This window comes from Anabas testudineus, chromosome 1 (genome assembly GCF_900324465.2).
Source record: "Anabas testudineus chromosome 1, fAnaTes1.2, whole genome shotgun sequence".
In the NCBI taxonomy this organism is placed as follows: Eukaryota; Metazoa; Chordata; class Actinopteri; order Anabantiformes; family Anabantidae; genus Anabas; species Anabas testudineus.
In genome coordinates this window covers 24780931-24803928 of record NC_046610.1, presented here as the reverse complement: position 1 = coordinate 24803928, position 22998 = coordinate 24780931, and the positions used below count along the sequence as shown (strand labels likewise).

The following is a 22998-nucleotide window of genomic DNA, read 5'->3' as shown; positions in this document are numbered from 1 at the left end:
ACATTCAAAAAAGAAAAACAACGTGCAGAGCAGTGAGACTGAGGCTCTGAGGTCACCACAGCATGGCCGGCACGATGACAGCCTAGGTCAGAGGTCTGACTCTTGAGGGTTCACCCAGTTTGTCTGCCAGGGCCGTGAGACACATGGGGAAGCAAGGAAGGTGAAGGGGTGAGTGCTGAGAGTGAAGAATGTGACCTCTGGACACAGGGATCCATACTGAGACACACACTGTATGTCTTACTTTTAGACAGTAAAACCTGTTTTTGCACAAGTCGCTTTACCTAAACAACAAATGATACCTAAATATACATTTTAACATTTACTGCTGTATTCTTCCCCGTGTCCTGTCCACGCTCCACGTCCTGTACAGGGGGCTGACACCGCCCGGCGCAGTCTCCGCCTTCTATGTAAATCCTCAGTGGAAGTGAGTGAGTGGGACCCGAGGCGGAGAGAGCGCTCGGTGAATGGAGGGGGGAAAAGGGGGGAGTTGCCTTCGCGTATCGTGTCCTCCTGCGCTCGCACGGGAGGAGGTGTGGGTCCTGCCTTTTCCCAGCGTTTGCATCTCGTCGGTGGAGCGACGGCCACAGGCTGCCCATCATGTCGGGAGCGCCGAGCTGTGCAGCGAGGACGTCTCAGTAATCCACGCACACGGTAGACGGACTGTGAGGGGACAAAGCAATGGGTGGACAGATAACACGAAATGCCTTCTACGGTAAGGCAGAAATGTTTAGTGTGTGAGTGTGTGTTTGGGGCCGTGTACACGCTCCTGTGTGTGTTTCTAGGCCCAGCAGCTGAGCCCCGTTAGTTCTGTTACGTTGTGTTCGTTACTTAGCCGGTGCCGCTGTCATCAGCTGCCATTCTGCCGCCGGACTCTGCGCTCGCCGTGACGTCACTCCGCTAATTAGAGCGGAGGGCTCGAGGCGCGCGGCTGCGTCCGTTGATTAAGGAGACGTCACCTCCACGCGCTCCAACAAAAGACCTTATAAGAGCCCGTGCGGCGGCGGCGGCGGCGGGGGGAGCCAACATGTCGGTGAGGGTGAGGGATGGGAGGCCGTGGGGTTTCCCTCCGCTCTGGGCTGCGGTGTGCTTTCCCCTCGTTAATAAAGACAGTGTGTGTGTGTGTGTGTGTGTGTGCGTGTGCGTGTGCGCAGCTGCTCTCAGCCGTATCCATACATTGATTTCCAATTGCATGACTCGTGCCGTGCTCCCACTCGGAGGCTTTGTGGCTTTCCCTGTAAACCACCGAGTCCTCCTTTGCTCCTAACAGTCTATAGGTGCGTGTGCGTTGAGGAGCTCTGTGGTAGCTTTACATGTCACTTGAAGAACAGTGGAAGTCAACAGTAGGTTTGAATGCAGGACAGCTCCAGGCCTTGTGATGTCTGATGTTGTGGTGGCGACGAGCAACAACCCTCATCCTGAGTATCTCCCTCCAGCAGCGCTTGAGACGAGCAGCGTGTGTTGGAGCTCACACTACAGAGTTATTATTGGTATGTTATGGTAACTTCATGTTAACAGACCTATGGGAGTAAAGTAGAGGCCCTGCTCCTATAGCCTCTGCTGGGTTTGGTCACCTGATTGTTCTAATTAAAGCCCTGACATGAATCCACTTAGTGAAAGAGGGACAGGCTAAGACAGCGGCAAGACTGCCGAGATAGCAGCTAATGTGTGCATCCTCTGACGGCCCCACCACATACACCGCACTGATCAGGGGAGGTTTTTATGTCAAAGAGAAAGAAAAACTCATGCTGACTTCACATTGCATTGACAGAGTATATTGATGTTGCAGTCATCATTTTGTTGTAATGCTATAATGTACTTTAATGTATTTATGCATTAAATACAGAATATCTCGCCTGCTCACTGCTTCATTTTTAGTGCTTGGATCAGGAAGGCTTAGACTTGACAATTATGATGCAGCTAAAGTAGTAGCAGTAGTAGTAGAGCAGCATCTTACCATTCAACATGCAATAGACTACTTTGTGGACAAGTTCAGCAGTTTTACCGTTAATCTGTTCTCCAGAATGTCAGATGTCCTTGAAATAGCTGTTGTACCTACAGTGTATCACATATTTTTACTACCTGCCAACTTCAGTGGTGACTTTAATGAAACACTGGTTTATTAATAATTATTTATATATTACCATTCAAATGTTTGGGATAACTATGGAAACACAGATGTTTTCAGCTGTGCTAACATAATTGAAGAAGAGTTTTCCAATGATCAGTTACCCTTTTGATAAAATTGATAAATGTTCATTAGTTCAGTTTTATTTGTATAGCACCAATTCACAACAGAAGTTACCTCAAGGCACTTTACAGTGTAAGGTTTAAGACCTTACAGAGTATAATTATATAAAAAATTATAGAGAAAACCCAACAATCCCATTTGAGCAAACTTTAGGCAACAGTGGAGAGGAAAAACTCCCTTTAGAGGAAGAAACCTCCAGCAGAACCAGGCTCATAGTGGGCGGCCATCTGCCTCGACCGGTTGGAGTGAGTGGAAAGAGAAGAGAGAAAAGAACAGCAGGCAACAAAAACAACAACAAGCAGCAAGAACACTGGGCAGGTTAACTGGATTCTGGAGATGTACAGCTCCAGGCCGAGGATACCTGCAGAAAAGTACAGAGAGAGGGAGACAGAGAGGAGGAAACACAACTACAAGAGAGAGAAGACACAAAGTTAATGACATACAATGGTAGTATTTGAATGGATATAGGAGAGAGGAGAGAGGAGAGGAGCTCAGTTTGTCAGTAGAGTTCCCCCAGCAGACTAACCTATATCAGCATAACTAAGAGATGGTTCAGAGTCACCTGATCCATCTCTAACTATAAGCTTTATTAAAAAGGAAAGTTTTAAGTCTAGTCTTAAATGTAGAGAGGGTGTCTGCCTCCAGAACCTGAACTGGGAGCTGGTTCCACAGGAGAGCAATGATTTATATGTAGCTCTTCAATTTAAAACAGCCATGTTCCCAGCCACAATAGCCATTTACAACATCAACAATGTCTACACTGTATGTCTGATCAGGTTTTTTTTTTGTTAAGAAATCCCATTTATTTTTTATTTTTTAAACATAATGTAGGTTTCAAGTTTCCACGGTTACTGTGTTCTTCGGCCATAAACTTTCCCTGCATTTCCCCAGTGGTGGAGGAAGTACTCAGATCATTTGCTTAAGTTAAAGTAGCAGTACCAGAGTACCAATACAAGATGACTTGCAGACACAGTAAAAATTTAGCTAGTTTTAATTACCTTATTCACTTTTTTGCTCAATGTATGTTTTAAGTCTAATAATTCCAATTTCAATTACTTTACATGCTGCTTGGTAGATTGTGAATTTCAAACCAGGGATGAATAAAATCTTAAAATTGCACTGTATTTAATTTTATTATTATTATTATTGTTAAAGTACACTAAACTAATAATTTCATTCAACTACAGTTATCAAACAAATGCAGTGAGCTTTCGAAACACAGATGGCCTACTCCCTGCACTCTCTATTGTTCCCAAACATTTACATTTACATTTAGTCATCTGGCAGACGCTTTTATCCAAAGCGACTTACAAGGGTAGGCAGGGTTAGCGTGAGGAGGTCTTGCCAAAGGACCCCTACTGGAGGTAGGCCAGAGCTGGGATTCGAACACCCTCCCACATGGAAGGCGGTGATCTTACCACTACAATAACCAGCTGCTCACGCATTACAACACAGATGAACTGCACTTTCTACTGTCCCTGGATGCCTTACAACATGGTTCCAGAACCATTACACCCCTACTGGTTATTATTGCAACATATTTTGCAGTAATAACAAGTTTTTGTACATTAGCCCACTCACAGTACTATATCACTGCTGATAGAAAGCAGTCATTTACCCCAAGAGAGCGTTTCAGACAACTGACACCTGGTCATTCATAAACAATGGGCTGCACTTCATCAACCATTTAAAATAAAATATTCAATAACTATCTAGCAACCCTTGCTACCTTACATTCAGAAAAGTGATATTTACAAGTGAACAGAGTCAGTTAATCCCAGTGTGAAGCGGAGGGGGTTAAACTGAGTTTATTATTAAAGTACAGTTGCTATGGTGACCCAAAGCTAGTGATTGAAAGTATTTGATTTCTTCCGCTGCTTCGTTCAGGAACTAAGCAAATGCAGCTGGTGAAGAACTACACTTTCCTTCAATAGAAGTCTGTTATACAACGTCGCCGTTTACATGCAGGAGTAAGAAAGGTGTTAGCTACTGAGGAACAGATTATGTTTTCTAAAGTCACACCTCTGCAGGCTGTTGTTCTCAGGTGTGAAGCACCAGAGCACATCAAGTGTTTGCTGAGTCGGTTGCATAATTGAGTCTGCCCAGTGTGTGGGAGCTCCACTTCTGTGCTCCCGATTGACTGAAAGTGGGCCAGTGTCTGATGCTGCACAGGCTTGTTCGACTGAATGTCTGGCTCCGTTGAATTTGAATTATATTCAGTATCCAAATGCGGCTGAAGAGATGCCATATAACAAAGTGAAGTTTCTTAACGTCTTAGAATAAGATCAGATCTCAGTAAAATGATGGGATATGCTTCAGGTTATTAAATGCCAAATAAAGTCCTTGGACAGTTAACACAGCACTCCAGCCACCACTGAACATATTTGGTCCTCTGCTTTTTTATTCTTCCCTTTTTTCATATAAGAGAAATAACAGAGCTTTAATCAGGCCGTGACTGTTGCTATGGAGTGGCAGAAACATATCTCCAGGACAGGCATTGTTAAAAGCCAATGTCAGTGTCAGCCATGTGTTCTTACTTCTCCCGACATAAGCCAGTATGTTCTGGGGCAACAGGCTGTCATCTACATGGAGACAGGCATATGTGTGTAACCTTAAGATTCTCCAGCTAGCACACAAAATCATGTCTGTGTATATGCGAGTGTGTGCATGTGCGTGTGCGGGCGCAGCCTTTTCATCCTTTCATCCTCATGACAGGTCACCTTCAAAACGGCACCCACAGGATGACTTCCTGCCAGTACTAAAAAGCATCTTGCCCACTCTCAGTCAATACTTGCTGCATATCATTACGCCTCTCGACCAGCCTGCTTCCTCCTACTGCAAAAGAATTATCACTGGATTACATTGTGCTGCACTGTGTGTGGCCTCACAATATTATTATTTATTGATTATTGTCGTGCAGTCCTGCTCATAAATAGAATCCAGTAACAGAAGACTAGTGGTGATATAGTGGACGTCGTCAGCCAGACTTCATCCTCCCCACTGTCTCACGTTTCTCTGCCAGGTCATAATGGTGTGAATTATTGATAGCAAAGTGTCTCCACAGTAGAGTAAACCCAGGTTAGGAATTTCTAGTTAATTTTAAATATGCACAAACATGGAGTCACATACTGTAAAGGTAGTGTTGAAATGGTTAGCAACCTCAATTACAGAAAAGGAATCAACAACTTATTTTAGTATTTGATTAATTATTCATAGTTTATTTTAAGGAAAGTGCCAAACACGCAACTTTTCAAATGTGTTAAATCCTCCTTACATTTAGATTGTTGAAAATTACTATATTTTGGAGCCAGTTCTTAAAGACCAATCTCTTTGCGAGTCAAGACCAAAGAACCGCTCGTGTCAGGATCTTGACCAATCAACTAAAGTTTTGTTTTAAAGATAACAGTTGGTGGATCATTTATTTAATTTATTTAACTGCACAGTGATTCCTAGCATAGTGGACCAAATTGCTTTTCACAGCTTTCACAATAAGCAGTACAAACACATAAGAGTCGTGTTCGGATGCCAGTGTAGGCTTGCAAAGTCAGGAGCAACGTATTCAGATGCCCACAGTGATGTAATAGCCTGACTGGTGGTTCTCTGTAGAAAAACAGCTGGTATATGGTTTTGAAGTTGAACCACCTATGTAAATAGAAAGAGGCATCTGTGGGCTAAGGGGAAGATGTGATTGACATTTGTCAGCCAATGGACTAAACAATCGGGTAATCAGAATTATTATTATGATTAATTTATGATGAACCATAACACCCTAATGCTGAGTTTAAAGACAAGCTCTTACAGTAATCCTACTTCCTTTACTCCATGTGTACCTCAACACTGTTCATTCACTAATTAATTACAATTATTAGACTGTTGCACTGTTTATCCTGATCCATGCTGATTCATGCCATCAACACAACTTCAGTAAACTTTGCAGTAAAAGTCTAGCATCTTTCCCTTTTTTGACTTTTATTGTAGAAGATTTGCAGGAATGTGATTTAAGTGTTACTGACAAGGCTTTTGACTGGAAAAGTATATAACTTGTGGCAAAAACAGCTCCTGCCCTAACAGACACAATTACATAGACACCATGTCAATGTTATTGAATTAGGTGAAACTAATTTGCAATTTAGTCTGATTATGACGTAACACAATGTATTGACAGCATATCTGAGCAAGTTTAGAGTAAATGGTTTTAATTTACAGGATCACCCGATGCGTCCCTGAGTAGAGGCATTATTATAATCTGCCAATGCAGCAACTCTGAACAGAGAGATTTGTCATGATGTTGCCTGGCAGCCTGTCCAGCCTGTCGGTTACCACCAACATGATGAGTCATGAGTCTGCGCCGAGTTCCTAGTACCTGTCTCCAGGTAGCTCCAGATACAGTTACTGTCACTACCAGAGTAGTAGTCTCCCTGTCACTGTGCCACACACAGCCTAATGGCTTTCATACCCTTGGTCTGTATTTGTGTAACAACTGTCACATGGAGTTCAGTAGGAAGAACGACACTGTAAAAGGCACCATACAGTGGCAAGAAAACGCATGTGAAAAATGTGGAAATTCATGGTTTTCCTCATTAATTTGTTATATTTAGTTTAGTCATCTTCACCTTCATCTTAATAAAGACATGAAAATTCAGATTTTTTTGTGTGTTATTACTTTAGGCACATTATATTTGTTAATACTCGACATAAATAAAGATCATATCATATTTTATGACAAATGAATGCAGAAAATCCTAAAATTCCAAAAAGTTCACATACCTTTTCTTGCCACTGTACATAAGCCATGGGCTCGTAGCAGATATAGCACATTAAGCCCTCCTGGCTGAGCTGTGTTTTTTAAGCATCTAAGCCCGAAATGATAAAGCATGTGATTAATTGCTGCTTTTATTGCGTGATTCATTTCTCAGTTGATGTTACATCAAGCTGAAATGTCATTTTACCATGAGTCAGTGGGATTGAATACATCATCCAGACACTGCTATGTAAACATCATTAAGATGTTGTTTGTCATTGCCCTCCAGTCTTGTTGGCGGTGTTGTAAATCACTCTGTCAAATGATCTACTAAGAGTCAACTCGAATAAAGGACAGCGTACTACTTTTAGCCATCAAGCTTATAGTAGCGTAAGACTCTGCTTGGACCAGCCCTCCCTGCCCCACCCCAAAGAAAATGACAGTAAAGCAGACATAACAGTGGTGTAACAGTAGTACCTGGATACAGTATATAGTACTCTTCTGGTTTGAACCTAAGTCTTAAAGTCTTAAACTTAACTCTGATTAGTTAGACTTTTCTCAGAATACATTAGAAAAAAATATTCTGATTTATGCTTGCTGTAGAAGGTGGTAATTACGTTATTATAGCCAAGGTGAGACCTCATGCCAGTTGTATGTTTTTGAAACTCTGTGTCACGTCAATAATTGAATAACTCTTTATATTTATAAAGACAAAACGCAACATAAAATGAGCACTGACAAATTGAGAGTTGGCTTTACCTACTTCTTTTTCTACAACAGCTTCCTGTGTGTTCAGCGACTCACAGAAGCCTTTGATGGCACCTCTCCACATTTAGAAGTGTCCAAATGTTTGATCATAATACTACTAAAAATAATTTCTGAAGTTTCATATTTTAAACAGGAAGAGTAACATTTGCCACTACCAACTTTTGTGCACACAAAAAATGCTTGACCTTAATTAATTTAATAAGAGGTTCAACAAAATTTAATTATGTAGGTGGAAGCAAATATTTGAAGGTTATGTAAGCTAAAAACCTTAACATATTTGGCTTTTAACAATTAATTAAAGCCAAGGTTTTATTTTTTAGTACAGAAGACCATCTGCTTTTGACTTTTCTATGATGATAATGAGTTGATAATGGTAGTTTTGTTAAACCCAAGACTAGTCTGCATGAATGGATATTTCCATGTTCTCACATGGCTCAACAATTTAATATTAAAGGCCATGGTATATGCACACAAACTCTGTGTGTGTGTGTGTGTGTGTTCTCTCAGAGGATGAGTGTTAAGCTGGGCTTTACATAGCAACGAGTACAGGGAGTGGGCTGGTATGTGGGCTACCTGAGCTTCATAAGCACTAATAGTCTGTTATGACTGAATGCTACAGACTCATGTTTCCACGCTGCTAAATTTAGACATAATGGTTATATATGGTGGAGATCTGGGTCAGTGCTACCTGCAAATACAAGGCAAGGTTTGTTTCAGCCTACCTGTTAGGTACGCAGGTGTGAGTTGCTGCTTAGATCGACACAAAAAAAGTTAAGTTCACTACAAAAGTGGATTCATTACACACATTTAATTCAATGCTTTATGAATCAGTAGGCTATACCTTCCATGTGTAATATAGTGTTACTACAAACTCTGTGAACCTTCTTTTTTGGCAAAAGGACCAACCAGTCCATATAATACAGCTTAACGGTTACCTTATGAGAGCATTTAATTCAGAGAATAGCTTTTACAGTTGTTCCCCTGGACCAGGAGGTAAATTGCAACTAATGAGCAAATATTTGAATACTTTTACGCCCACCTGTAAAATCATATTTGCATGGTAAACCACTTAACTGATGGCCCATGAGTAACACAAGTCTACAGATAAAATACACACAAAGCTTGCACACACACACTGGTCACCGCTCACTTAGTGTTCATAAGCCAAATAAAGTGGCAAGAGGGTAGCTCACTGTTCAACAGAGGTGTTTATTGGTATGACAGGTATTAGTATCACACAACCCTGTGTACTGATGAGGGATAGGAGCTGTCTTGTGTGTATGTGTGTGCTGCCTTCCTCTACACTCCGGGGGGCCGAGGAATACAAGTTTTTCTGTGACCTTTAGCAAAATGGCTCCTGTGAGGCTGTTAATACTACTTTTAATCCCAGGCAACCCATTCAAAAAGCAGATTTAAAAGAAGCAGCTGTCAGAGCGATGTTGACAGGAGCCAATTTCAGCATCATTCTACATCAGCAGGCTCTGAATTTTGTAATTCTACCAAACCTGATTTCAAAATTTTGTTTCAACCCAACCCAGATCTTTGGATGCTGATGGTCCAATTGAGTTTGATTTGGGTATTCACCTTCTGTTGTGATTGCTGTTAGGTTAAACATGCAGCACTAGTTGTTTTAGTGTATGAATCAGTACATCCCTCTGTTTACCTGCAACTACCAATTCCTTTCCAAGCTGTTTAGTCAAGTTGTTTCATTAAATATAGTTTTAAAACGGTTATGAGAATTATACTTATCCTGATAAACAGTAGACAAACAGTTGTTGGCCCCTGTGTCTGAATAAACTGAAAGCACATGCAAGCAGAGTTGCAAACAGCAAGAACTGGAGCCTATAAATATCATTTTGTTGTGTCTGAGTAAACAAAAGGCATCTGTTGTATCCTAGCTGATAGCTGCACTGATCGGGACCTTTAGATACAAGGGGTTGCTAAGGAACATGAATTCACACATAGCCTGTTTCCCTCTACAGCAGCTGCGCCTCTTTAGAGCCTGGTAATGCATTCAGCTCAATCTGCCTCCTGTGATTCTGCCTAAAACAAAAGGGCTCAACTGTGCTCTTATGGTGGAGACCGGATTGAAACGGCAGACATGCTTACAGGGTGAAAAACCTGAATGGTCATTACTTGATTACTACAAAGAGAGACAAAGAAAGGGAGAATGAGCACAAAGTGAGCTGTTTTCTAGGTCTAGTCTTATCATGACTCCACCGAACATCTGCTGCGTTAGCTTTCATCTGTTTGCTACATGAATGAGGTCAGTTAAAATAACAGTCCTCTGTGATTATAACTGCAGCTATAGAGTCCACAGCACCATAAAGCATAACCATAATTTTACCTAGACATTTTCAATTACAGTTATTGGTTTTTGCAAGCCATACGATGGACTAACATTTCAACACCCTCTCATAGTTTTAAAAGCAGAAACATATCTTATTTTAAATTTTTTTGATTCATGTTCTTGCCTTTTCTTTTTTTCGTATATAGCTGGCCAAACATTTGGTGCGTGCTGAAATGTTTCCAGCATAGCTCTCTGGAGTTTGATTGTAAAGAAAAAAAAAATGCAACAAGCTGATATATCAAGGGTAAACCTCAAGCTTGGTATCAATCCCTTAGATTTGAGGAGATGGGAGTTATTTCTAGCCAGGGAATCGTACAGGAAGAAATCAATCAAAGACCAGACAGGCATACCAATTTCTCCACTGACAGTAGCCTGGATAGTCCATAATACAACACAGCTGGTAGACATGTAGTGCTCCGAGTAAGGAATGGGAATCTGTCTCTCAGCCTGCAGTCACAATTGCTATTGCTGGCATTATTGCTTTCTCAGCCTGCAGGTAGAGGCCTGAAAAATATCCACAGGAGAACTTTGAAGAAGATTTGGCCCAGTATCTGATGTAAAAAATAAGACCAAAGCAGTTGAGAGAACGTTACCACAACACGTTACTCTTTCACCACAAAATACTGGAATGTGCAAACACAAATAGACAAACTTCTGGAAATCATTTTCCATCACAGCATGATGATATATAACATATTGAAAGAGTATCAGATTGCTGAGTGTTTTAGGATTTGCAATTCGGTGCTGTGTCAAACCAAAACTTAAACCAGAGTTCAGATTTTAACATGAAAGTTTTGGAAAGTCAGTGTACTCAGGTATTGTTGTTGTACCCTTCTGCAGCCAGAGGATATCCATGCACCTAATTTCCAATCAGTCAATTCCTTGTCTTTGTGACTCTTGGCAAGCAGCTGTAAAGCTGCTGGGTTTAAGGATGAAGCAAATGACAAAGTGTGATATGTGATATTTGATCTTGTTTAGAACTTATTATATTTATAGTTTGACTGGTTGGTGTTTGGCATCTTTTTCATTTTTTCTCTAAATATAAGAATAATCTTCATTTGTGATTTCATCAGATAATGGATAGATGTTTTGCAGTATGTAATATGTTGAAACTGCATAACGCTGCCAGCCCAACACATGGCTTCTGCTAAGGACTTGTGGTGACAGATGCCCACCCGAATGGTTTACAGTAGACATTTATTGCATCCATTGGTTTCTAAAAGGGCTGTTTGTCTGGGAACATTGCAGTTTGTTAGTAACTGAAGAACATAATTTGTCGTGGACATGTGTTTGAATCTTGACTTGTGATAGAGATTTGCTTTCACCCTGAAGGGCCCACCATGATTATTGTTGATAACCTTATTACTTCATCGCTCACAAATACAACAACTGAAATGTTAGATTATGGAGAACAAAACATCCTGCTCTTGATTAGGACATTTTTGTTTAACACAGAAACTTCTCTCCTTTTTGTCTTGCCCTCCCTTAGACTCACTCGGTGGCCCATTTCCGTCCACATCACACCGATGCCACCACAAACCCAAGAGGTGTCTGCCTATCCAGTGCAGCAGCGTTGGTGGACCTCTCTCCATCAACCCGCTTCTCTTCCATCCAAATGCCAAGGGATCCCAAATCGTTATGGACCTTGCTCAAAAGACAGTCAAGAGGCAGGCCAGTTTCTGCAATGCCATCACCTTCAGCAACAGGCCAATTGCGCTGTACGAACAAGTCCGCCTAAAGGTATCTAATGTTAGTTTGGAGTGTTTGGGCTCTAGAAGTCAGAGATCTTTAAAACTGTCAGTACTGTTTTATTATTTTTATCCTTGGTTGACACTACACCTTTGCATCAAATAAAAAGATTGGATTTCAGGGGGAAGAAAGAGTTTGAATTTTAGGGTCATTTACTGTCTTTTGTTAAATGGCAACAAAATCAGAGCACTAACACCTTGTGTGGTTCTCTTTTCCCCAGATTACTAAAAAGCAGTGCTGCTGGAGCGGGGCTCTGCGTCTGGGTTTCACCTCCAAAGACCCTCTAGGATAAATCCAGACAACCTGCCTAAGTACGCCTGCCCTGACCTGGTGTCCCAGAGTGGCTTCTGGGCTAAGGCCCTTCCTGAGGAATTTGCCAACGAGGGAAATGTCATTGCCTTTTGGGTTGACAAGAAGGGTCGAGTTTTCTATCGCATTAACGAGTCCAGTCCAATGTTGTTTTTCAGTGGAGTCCGCACAGCTGAGCCCCTCTGGGCCCTAATTGATGTTTATGGTCTGACTCGTGGAGTGCAGCTGCTAGGTAAGATAACTAGTTTAGAGTTTAAAGAAATACAATACATTAAGTTTAGGTTATAGATGGTAGAATTATGTCCCAGACTATTTAATGGCTTGCCAGTGTTTCTTATTGGAGAAGGTTTCCATTGTGTGGTACCACCTAGACTTGACTCTAATATGAGATGATTGGAAGGGTATGAAGGGGACAGAATCACAATTGCAGCATTGAGCATGAGGTGAAATAATTGTCAAGCCCAGCCTCAGTCGAGGTATCTCCCTAATGTAGAGATGTGTTTCCTGATTTTAAAAAAATTTTGCACTTAAGTTGTTGAGGTGGGCCATCACTTTACCCATTTTTATAGCATTACCCATCTGTCTTAAATTCCATGATATGAACCTAACTGCATCGCTTATGGAACCCGTATCTTATTTGATTTAAAAGCGTCATGAGGAAAATATTGCACGTAGGTATGACCACAACTAAAGGGACCAAAAACAAAAAGAGGGGGGAAAAGAGTAAGGGGAAAAAACTCATACTCATATAGACACACATATCTAACATATAGAGCAGGAAGTAAGGAGCTCTTCTGAAGAAGACACTGTGAGTGTCCATTGCACACAGGCATTAACCCTGAACGATGTCCGAACGATGTCTACTCTGTGAACAGTCCTCCGACCCATTGTGTAAGTATCAGGGAGATTTGGGCCAGAAGAGTAACAGCGGGATTAAATTAGCATCATACAATAACCAAACTAATAGGCCTTGATAAGTATAAATTGGCTGCTAAGCTCGAACTGAATGTGCTAAATGTTCATTTGTAGTGATAGCAAAAATAGTAGTAGCAATAATGACCATAACAACAAAGAGTAATAAACAAGTTAAATAAACAAATGAGTAAGCCTGCAATAAGAGGAAGTGAGAGGAACTAAATGAAGTAAAAATTATACCAAGCACATACCAAACACTAGGAAGAACAGTATGAGCTAGCTAGCCAAACCAGGTGTACCTAAAAAAGGTGACCACGAATATCGTGTAATGTAGAAGATTAAGGGACAGCCAAAGTCAGTCCTCAGCAGCCATGGGATCCTTTCGTCAACAGGATGCGAAGTGTTTTGCCTCTTTCAGGTGTTTTCTGGAGCCGTCTTCAGTCATAATAAATGGCCTCGCTGGGAAGCATAGAGTATGCTTAACGCTTAAGATTGTACAGCTCCTTTATGGCTTGCCGGTACAATGCACGTTGCTCCAAAACCTCTGGGCAGTAGACCTCAAAAATGTAAATGAAGGAGTCTTTGTATTTCAGCTTGCCTCTGAGTTTCCAAGCCTCGCGAACCACCAGCTCCCAAGTCTGGAAATGGTAAAAGAAGATCACCACAAGTCTCAAAGCCTTTTAGACAGGCCTAGCTTAGCAGCTAGTGTGCGATGGGCCTACTCCAACACTGGAGGTGAAGATAAAAAAGGTTCTCACAAAGCACATTAAACAGCAGTTGCGGAAAAAACTGTGTCGGTCGCTCTCTAATTCGATTAGCTTAGCCTTTAGCATATCATTGTCTGCGGCCACCGTGGTGAGTTTTGACCCGAGTACCAAATTTGTCGATTCTGCAAACAGTTTCTAACTTAGAGATACGTTGTTGGTGGTCAACTAGGGAGATCTAGAAAGTGCCAACCATGGAATCAAACCTGTCTTGATCTCTGCTAGAAGGGTGGCCTTGTGGTCTGCTAGCGTTGGTGTTAGCAGGGCCATGATCGTCGCCACTGTGTAGTCCTCCCGTTCCTGATGATCTAATAGGAGCAGTGAGTTACCTTGTCAGGCTAAGGAGTAGGAGCTGGTTATCAAGTTTCTCTGACTAATCAGTAGTCTGCAGCTTTTCTTATTTCACCTTTTGGTGTTGACTTAGCTTGCTTGGAACCTTGATGGAGATAATACCAAAAAAATGACCAGCTGCCAGATACCACCTACAACATTTACCTGATGGAGAAACAAAAAGGGGTAATTAGAGTTGAGTCGAGCTGGTACCATGTGGTAGAAAAACACTGTCTGTTGTCTTCCCTCATAGATTACTGCTCCTGGTTAGGAGACAGGCCCCGTAAAACCTCAACTTGTGTTTTAACACTTTAAAAGAAGAAACAAAAGTGGTGGGCTAAATAGCCACCCACTGCCCACTGTTTTGTCTATAGGTCTGTCTGATAATCTCCGATAATGTGTTTTTGGTAATAATCTTCTATATAACCATTTGTTAGTCTGCTACCTACCATTGAAAACATTTAAAAGGTCATCAATCACACCATGTATTTGACAGTATTCTTCAGCAAAGCATCCATAACTGTCATCATTTGTGTCTTCACATTTATATTATTATAATTTTGTCTTTGAAAGCAGTTGTCTTGCCATTTGTAAATTACCTCAGACAGCACTGCTTTTCTTATGTCCTCATGTTTAGTGTAAACAGTTCCTATCTGGTTACCTTCCTGTCCCTGTGTACAGTTAAGCCTTCTGTGAGGCGATGGAATAACACTGAACAAAGGCTATCTATATCATCAATATTTGGCCTTTTTGTTTACTCAAAAGCATTGTGTGTGTGTGTGTCTGTGTGTGTGGAGGGGGGTGGGGGTGCTGTCGGGCATTATGAAGGCATGTTAGGTAGCTTAGCATACATACCACACACATAGCGTGGTATAGTATGGCCAAAGCTTTCATATGAGAAAATGTATATGCATACTTCATGTCCCTGGGTGTCTGAGCTGTCATTCCCTCTGCTGTTGTAAAATAGGACCAGAGGTCACATGTCCCATAGATAACACGTTGATTGAATTGTGCACTTTGTTGATTGACACTATCCTCATGGCTGGTGGGGGTGGATATTTAGTGTCTTGAGCATAAGATGACCCATTCTTTGTTTTCCCCTGTCTGTTTTTTTGTTTTACCTTTGATGACAAGTGGCACTTACCGTTCATAACTCAAACATAATGTGCCATATTCAGTATTCTCTGCCTCAATAAATGACTCTTCACTGATGGAGGGAATAAAAAGTTGCATTATCATATACAGACATGCAGAAAATGTGTTCAAATATCAAACAGCAGAGGCCCACCATGAGCTTACCACCCCAAGGTTCAATCTGCTTGAAGCCTCTGTAATGCATCTTTCTGAGAGATGTCTAACCCCACTGAAACACTGCTTCAAGCATCATTTCAGTCATTTTGTCTGTCTTTTCACAGTCGGCCTATATGCAATGCTCCCTACAGATAAGGCGCTTCTATCCCTCAGGGGACTGACTGGCATCTGCCCCCACAAACAGGGGCTTGCTCAGATGGGTGGAACCCTACAGAAAGTTGAGATAGAAATACATAATGTAAAAGAAACCCAGCTCCTTGTGATGCTCAGTGGCCAACTGTCTCAGCTCCGTGCATCATACTTCTGTGTGCAACACTCCATGAACCTTTCCCTTTACTCAGATAAGCCCTTGGGCTTTCACATTGGAGGCTTTTTACTGGCTTTCAGTCCTTATTTTGTCTGGCATTGAAGAGCTGTCATTTTCTCTTCTGGCCTTGGATTTTTGATTAAATTGATGGTTTGGTAGCCAAAAGATACTGTGGAGAAAAGACTACATTTTTTATTTCTTCTAAATCTTTCAAGACCATAATGAAAAGGCATGTAAGATAATTACAGAATGTATCACATATCACAGAATCTTTAAGATCCATTTGAGTAGATTCTGTGTCATATTCTCACTTAAACTCTTCAATTCTCCTCAGCTTACACCTCTCTAACTTGCTGCTAGGATGACCAAATTTCCCCTCTAGAATCAATAACATTTAGATTCTCTCAATTTCAGTGTCTTTAGCAACGATGATGATTATTCATTGTGCTTCCTTGGAAAAACCATACTGCTTACTACACAAAGATTGAATTGAAATTATACGGTGGATTAAACTCTGTGCTCAAAGACATTTGTACAGCTTGTGTAGCCCTTTCATAATGTAAATTAGCAGGGGGGATCTGGTAAAGTGTGTACTATCTCCTTTCAGGGGGTAGTACCACCCTAAAAATCCCTATTACACAAACAGGGCTGCACCTTTAAAAAGTAGCTGCCTACTCAAATCAGCAATTTTACCTGTCTTCATTGTACACTACACAATTGTCCCTCCAGTTGTTGCAGTATTTTGTTTCATTTTATGCTGCCTATTTTATTTATTGCGTCTCTATGCTCACTGTAGTTTTAATGTGAACACCTAGCTTGGTGCTTTACTTTACAAAGGTTAATGGTTAGACAAGTGGAAGGCATGCTTTGTCACAGGACAACACAGTGTTTTCACCTCCTCCTCTTACAGCCCACAGAAAAATAAATGTGTCCTGTTTGTCGTTAACCAAAGACAAAATCAAAAGGCAGCTTACTACAACCCATACATCTAAATGTATGGCTTTTGGTAAATTTATGGACTTGACCTGGCTAAGTGTAAGGCATGTTGTGGAGCAAAAATGAAAATGAGTTAATTATAGTTGATAATGAAGTACCTGCTCACTTAGTGTACTAGTATTATTGTCATAAGAAAAGCTTCCTTGTATGCTAAGAGCAACATCTAGCCTGTGCCATTGTGTTTTGAGATGTATCATCTGTTCACCATCCAGAGGCTGTTCTGAGGTCAGTACAGAAATAGAAGAGCTGAGGATGACCCTGGATTACTTTTTGAATGCCTTTGATGTAAAAGATTGAAATATGAGCTGTATTATATTATAATCCATCCTGCAGGAATCACCACTGGGTGTTATAAATGACAGGAACACAGGCAACTGGGCTGATGTAGTAGGTTCACACCTCTAAGAGCATGATGACAACAATTGTACCTCCCACCTCCAAACCTGTTAATCATGCTGATTGGACGCCTATAACATTTGCCATGAATCTTATACCACAATAAATACAGGCATAAATATGTCATGAAGATCTATCTCTATCTATCAGCACATACACATAACTAGACTGCTACAGGAAAAGGGGGTTGATGATACGGTGGCATCTCAGCCTGGCGTAGCAGGTGATGTACTTTACCCTTGACTTGGATGAATACAATATTGTGTAGATGTCGCAGGATCATCTTTAAGGTAGACTGAATTGGCCCCAAGAGCGTTGAAATCAAACAAGCCAGAATGGTTGTGTAATATTAAACCATGTCCTGGTTCCTAAGGTTACATGTCACTCATATATATACATATATGCAGGATTTGCAGGATTTTACTAGACATCGGAAAAGAGGCTGAGTAACTCCAGCTGTTGCTAAGCCAGCAGGACTCAGATTGTATGAGTCAGTCACAGTGGAACTTTAATCAAGAGAGGCCCTATGTGGGACTTCCGTGATGGACAAGAGAATAAAGTCTGATTGCAAAGCCTTGTGGCTGCTAACACCTCTGAGCCAGACTGACTCTGAGAAGGAGTTAGCCAATCTATCTGTCACACCAAAGAAGCAGAGCAGTTCATTTAGCTCATAGATTGTGTCCTAGAAGGGAGGCTGTCTCTGCAGTCCATCATGAAAAATGCATTTACACTGTGTGGTGGAAAGGCTAAAGAGCATTTGACAGTTGCAACATTTAAAGAGATTGTCCTCAGATGATAGATTGCATGACACGGTAGCATGGTAGCTTTTGCATCATCAGAAATCAAAAATGTTGGCTGTCACTATGTATGATTGCAGAATAGTTATAGTAATAGGAGGAATTTTTGGAAACAGACATGTTTGAGAAATAAACTAAATTCCACCATGTGCTAAAAGCTCTTTCCATGATGCATCTTCTGTATACCACAATCTCCTCCTCTCTTTTATGTAACCCTGCGTTGTTTATTTTGCAGGACAAATCAGCAGTGATTGCAGAAATGTGCTTTTGTGTAAAAATGACAGATGTGGGCTAGGTGAAAGGCAAACTAATCCTGGAAACCGAAGTGCTTCAGCGAGAGTAAAACAATGTGTGAAGGTTTGATGGATGAAGGCACAGCAGGCCCGGCTCTTTGTTTACATCTTTCACAAGATGTGTCAGAAGAGGTAGCTTATCTCTTGACAACGTGTCAGCTCGCTAGGCGGGGTCATCCCATTTGAACCTTTCACAGTGTTGGCGAGGCTGAAGTGAAGGATGCCATCTCTGATAGAATTCTCTCATGTGTTCTGATGTTAGTTTTCCAGTTGGTTTGGTAGAAGTGCAGTTCCTGCCCCAACTGTACAGTACATGTGCTCAGAGGTTGTACACTGCTTTCACAGGCGTTGGAATTAATGGTAAAGCATGGTTTTTCAGCATGTCTTGTGTGACCTATTCTAGCAGCATGTAGTGCTACAGATGTTCTAGTCTGTCATGTTTAAATTTGAGCAATGATCAGTAAAAAGACCAGATGAAGGCAGACAGGTATGCATTCATTTTACGTTTTGTGATACTACACTAATGTTACCACTAACTATGGTTATTTAGTCTAACACACCTTGATTCTTTCAGCACTTAGATCTGGATGCTACTGCCTCTGTTTCAGTTATTCCAAGTGTGTTTTGCAGTAGAAAAGTGTGAATTCATCAATTACACACAGTATAAAACGGTTTAGACCTGCTGTGCAGAACATCAGGCCATAAACTGCCCTTAACAATAGCAGAAATCTAACCTCTAGTGGACCCTAGAAGCCCAGAATAATTCTTATTCAATTTCAGAAAATGATGATATATTTTTCTTCTCTTCTAGCTCATATTTATGGTGATGGGACTTTTTAAGGTTGTGTAGATTTCACTGAGAGTGTTTGAATTTTTGTAAATTGTTGCAATCATGACATCTCACATTTCTGGATGAACCAATTATTCTATCAGCATTCAGTTCAGATGTGTGCCATATATGGTCCAATTTAATAAGACCATATGTTGCTTTTACATAAATGTGATATGATATTGCCAATGGGTGAAGGTGCAGGGGTGCAAGTATAGTCATGAGGAGCTTCTGATGAAAAGTGGGTTGAGAAATGAAGTGGGGTGGATGAATGACAAGTGAGAGCAAAGACAAGTGGATTAGCACAGCCTATGAAATAATTAAGTGGTTTTTTTATCTTCCCATAATGTATGTGTGTGTAATATGTAATGACAAGTTGAGGTTAACAAGGGATGAAATGAGACAGTTTTTAAACCTAATTAGAAAAGTCCAAAAGAAACACTTTTTTATCTGGAGTGATACAAAGAAGATTCAAAGAAGATCTGAAAAAATAAATAAAAACATAAAACATAAAAACACATTTGCTCACTCTCTGTCTTTCTGGCTCTACTTATCTTGGCCTCTTTTAAGATGAAATAATGTACAATGAAAGATGTGTATTAGTGATCCAGCTCAAAAGAGACAGACCAGGGTTCCCATACTTGTGGGAGAAAGCGACTACTTTTAGTGGAACTATAGTTTGATTATTGTGACCACTTGACTAGCACTGGTGTTTAACTTGGCAGAACGGTCTTCCAGCTAATAGCAGCACTTACAAATCCTGATGCTTCACACAGACCCTCCAACAAAAATACACAAAGCTGAAAAGATGATGTAAATCTGTCTTTTTGGTGCTCGTTTAGGAAATGCCGTGGGTTTAGTGTTGTGAAGAGCTCTAGACAACGAGAACAGCAAATCTAGCAATGTTGTGTTTCTTGGCTTGAGTGTGATTCATACAATTTATTATGGTTGTTGGATAAAGAGCTCAAAAGGCTAAGAAGTATAAACTGGATGTGTATGATTTGGCATTTCCAATCAGTTTTAAATTACTCAGCCTTGGCTGGAGAATCCAGTGCACTCATTCTCTTTTCAGAGACATAGACTTGTAGACATGTAAAACAATTCCACTTTGAACTTTATCTACACTTAGAAATGTAACAGTTAATGGGGGTAAACTAGAGGTAGCTCTTGAAGATTTATGGGACGTTTCCTGTTTTGTTTCACTCAGTGTGTCTTTCCTGTGCACAAAAGTACTGGGTTTTTACCGTCAATTGAAACTTGCTGTTAGGTGAAGATCCTCTAAAACAACCAGCAGTGGTATGCTGCTTTGCCTCTGAAGCAGTGCTACGAGAATCAGCACTGTATTTACTTTACCCTGCTTATACACATCTATAGGGACAGTATTAAACTTTCTCTGACTTTCCTATATTTAAGTATCTATCTGCTATCTATCTATCTGAAAGATAGAAAAACTCTTCCAGATGATAATCATATGGAGATTGTAGTCTAATCCATCTGCTCTGAAGTCCTCTGATTGACATTATCCTGAACTGAAAATGTATTTGGATGATGTCATCCCAAATAGTTTTTCCTCTAGAAGCAGAAATATTTTAGAGGGAATGCAGAAGGACATTTATATACATATACTCATTTACATTTACTTGCCTCACTACAACTGTAGAAAAAGAAAGTTACAAATCTGTGAAATCACCTTAAAAAAATGTCCAAAAAGAAAACAAAACCAATGCTAAAATTATTAAACAAACTGTAACAGGCTGACATTACAATTTGGCAAGTGGACTGCACTAATTTTGCTCTTTTGAACTTATTGCTACTCAAAGTGCTTTTAGACTGCTCAAATATATTTTATAGAGCTTTTTATTAGCTTGTTCAATTAACAGAGAGTTCAATTAACAGAATATTTAAATGTAGAGAAAACATACTGTGATTGATTAATTAAACAAATATAGAAAACATGTATCTCATTCAGCTTTTTAGTCGTGCTGTTTTTTAATTAGGTTTTATGTGCAAGACCTTATTTATTATATATTTTATTATAGTTTATATTTTACTGTCCACAGTTTGTTTCCATCTTTTAGAACAATGACATAATATCCCAGTAATCTGTTTTTTGTTGTGATAAGAGGACATATTACTTGCTTTTGTGTGCCGGCTTTACACTAATGGAAAGTAACATTGTGACCAATCTGTCAAGTGCTGCTCCCTTGCATTCAGGGACAGTACACAGTGGAGGCCATCTGTGTTTTGAGAGGCCCCAATCCCCCCATCCCACCACCAAAAAAAAAAGAAGAAAGAAAAGAAAAACAAAACATGTATGTACCAAACTGTGGATTTGGAAAACTACACCACTAGCAAACCTGTTAGCAACCAGTTGTGTATTACAGCAGCAGACACAGAGCAACATTTGTATTCCTGTGGAAATTTGTTTTTGGCCTTCTAACTAATAGGTCTCCTTATGACCATATGACCATACTGGATTTTTCTCTTCTGCTCATAAATGCTAAACTAGGTTGTGCACAGTGATTTCTTTTAAATAAGAATTGATGTAGCATTAAGACTGAACTTGTATCCTATAAACATGAATTATAGCAAAGGGGTGGATGTGCATTTGACAGTGGTGCCAGTCATCTCCCAGTAATGAATAATTGGCCTAGTGTCAGCCTTCTTCCATGCTTGAGCACAGGAATAAAACAGAGGGGCTTTAATATAAGAACCTTATGATGGAGGTTATTAACACTGAGGTTCTGGCATGCTGATTGGCAAAGAAGGAGCGGCACATGCTGAATTCTGCCAATGACCTAAGGGACAGGGCTTTTGTGACTTACCGGGCGTTTTGCCTGGCTCTTTGTTATGGCCATGTGTCGCCCTGGGAGCACTGCTCTTTCCAAAAGCCCTGGGTTCAAAGCAGCCCAGCCTGATCGGGACTAAGGATTGGGCCAACGCCAGGGAATAAAGAACGTCCCATGTAGCACAAAGACCCCTCTGACTCCATCCTCTCTGTCTCCGTTGTTTTATATCAGTCTCTTACTCACTTGGCCGCTCAGTCTGCGTTTCTTAATCCCCCGGTCAGTCACAGAGCTGTATACTGCCGCCTCCTTTCTCAAAGACCCTGTGTTGTCTCCCTGACTCTGTGCTTTATCTGTTCGTGCCAAAGTCACCCTGGATATCCATCTCTACCTTCTTCCTTCTTAGCTGATCTCAGCTGAACAGTTTCCGTTACATCCACTGTCCTCATGTCCTCCTGTCTCCTCTTGTGCTCTCATCTCCTCTCCTCATCTGTTTTCTCTTCTACCTTTTCAAATCTCTTTAAGATCTTCTTTTGCCATTTTCTCTTCCTAATTCTTCAACTTTGCTGACATCAGATGAAACCTGCCACAGAGTATGGATAAATGTAAGCCCTGTGAGATTGTGTGTGAGAAAGAGTAAATCCCCCACCTCCACCCCCCTTCACCAGCACTGGCTGAAACCCCTGGCACGTTCCGTCTGCTCAGGCTAGCAAAGCCACTAAGCCATCCTCTCTCTCTCTATCCACCTCCCCATGCACAGCATTAGCTAACCTGCTTTGCAGCTATTCACTAATCAAAAACATTTACGGTGCAAGCCAAAGCCTGTATGTGAAGGCCAAAACAGACACGCTACCATTCTCCCAAACCCCCCCATCATCTCCCCCCGCCCCATGCCCATGTATTTGCACTGGATTAGCCCAACAGGTGCTTAATTATTCTCATCAAAAAACACTCAGAGGAAGAACTGGAAAAAAGCAAGCCAAATGGGTTTTAGTTTTTAAAAAGTGAAAGAGCTGACCCACAACTCTCACACTCCTCTGCACAAATTAACTGATGGTTCAGCCCCACAGGTGCTACTTATAGTTTTATTCAAAAGTAAAGAATTAGGT

General features: G+C 40.9%; 1 pseudogene; it reads left to right on the top strand.

Annotated features, from left to right (window-relative positions):
- Window positions 1-513: 513 nt before the first annotated feature.
- The window catches only part of LOC113161895, a 28233-nt pseudogene continuing 5748 nt past the window's right edge, over window positions 514-22998 (top strand).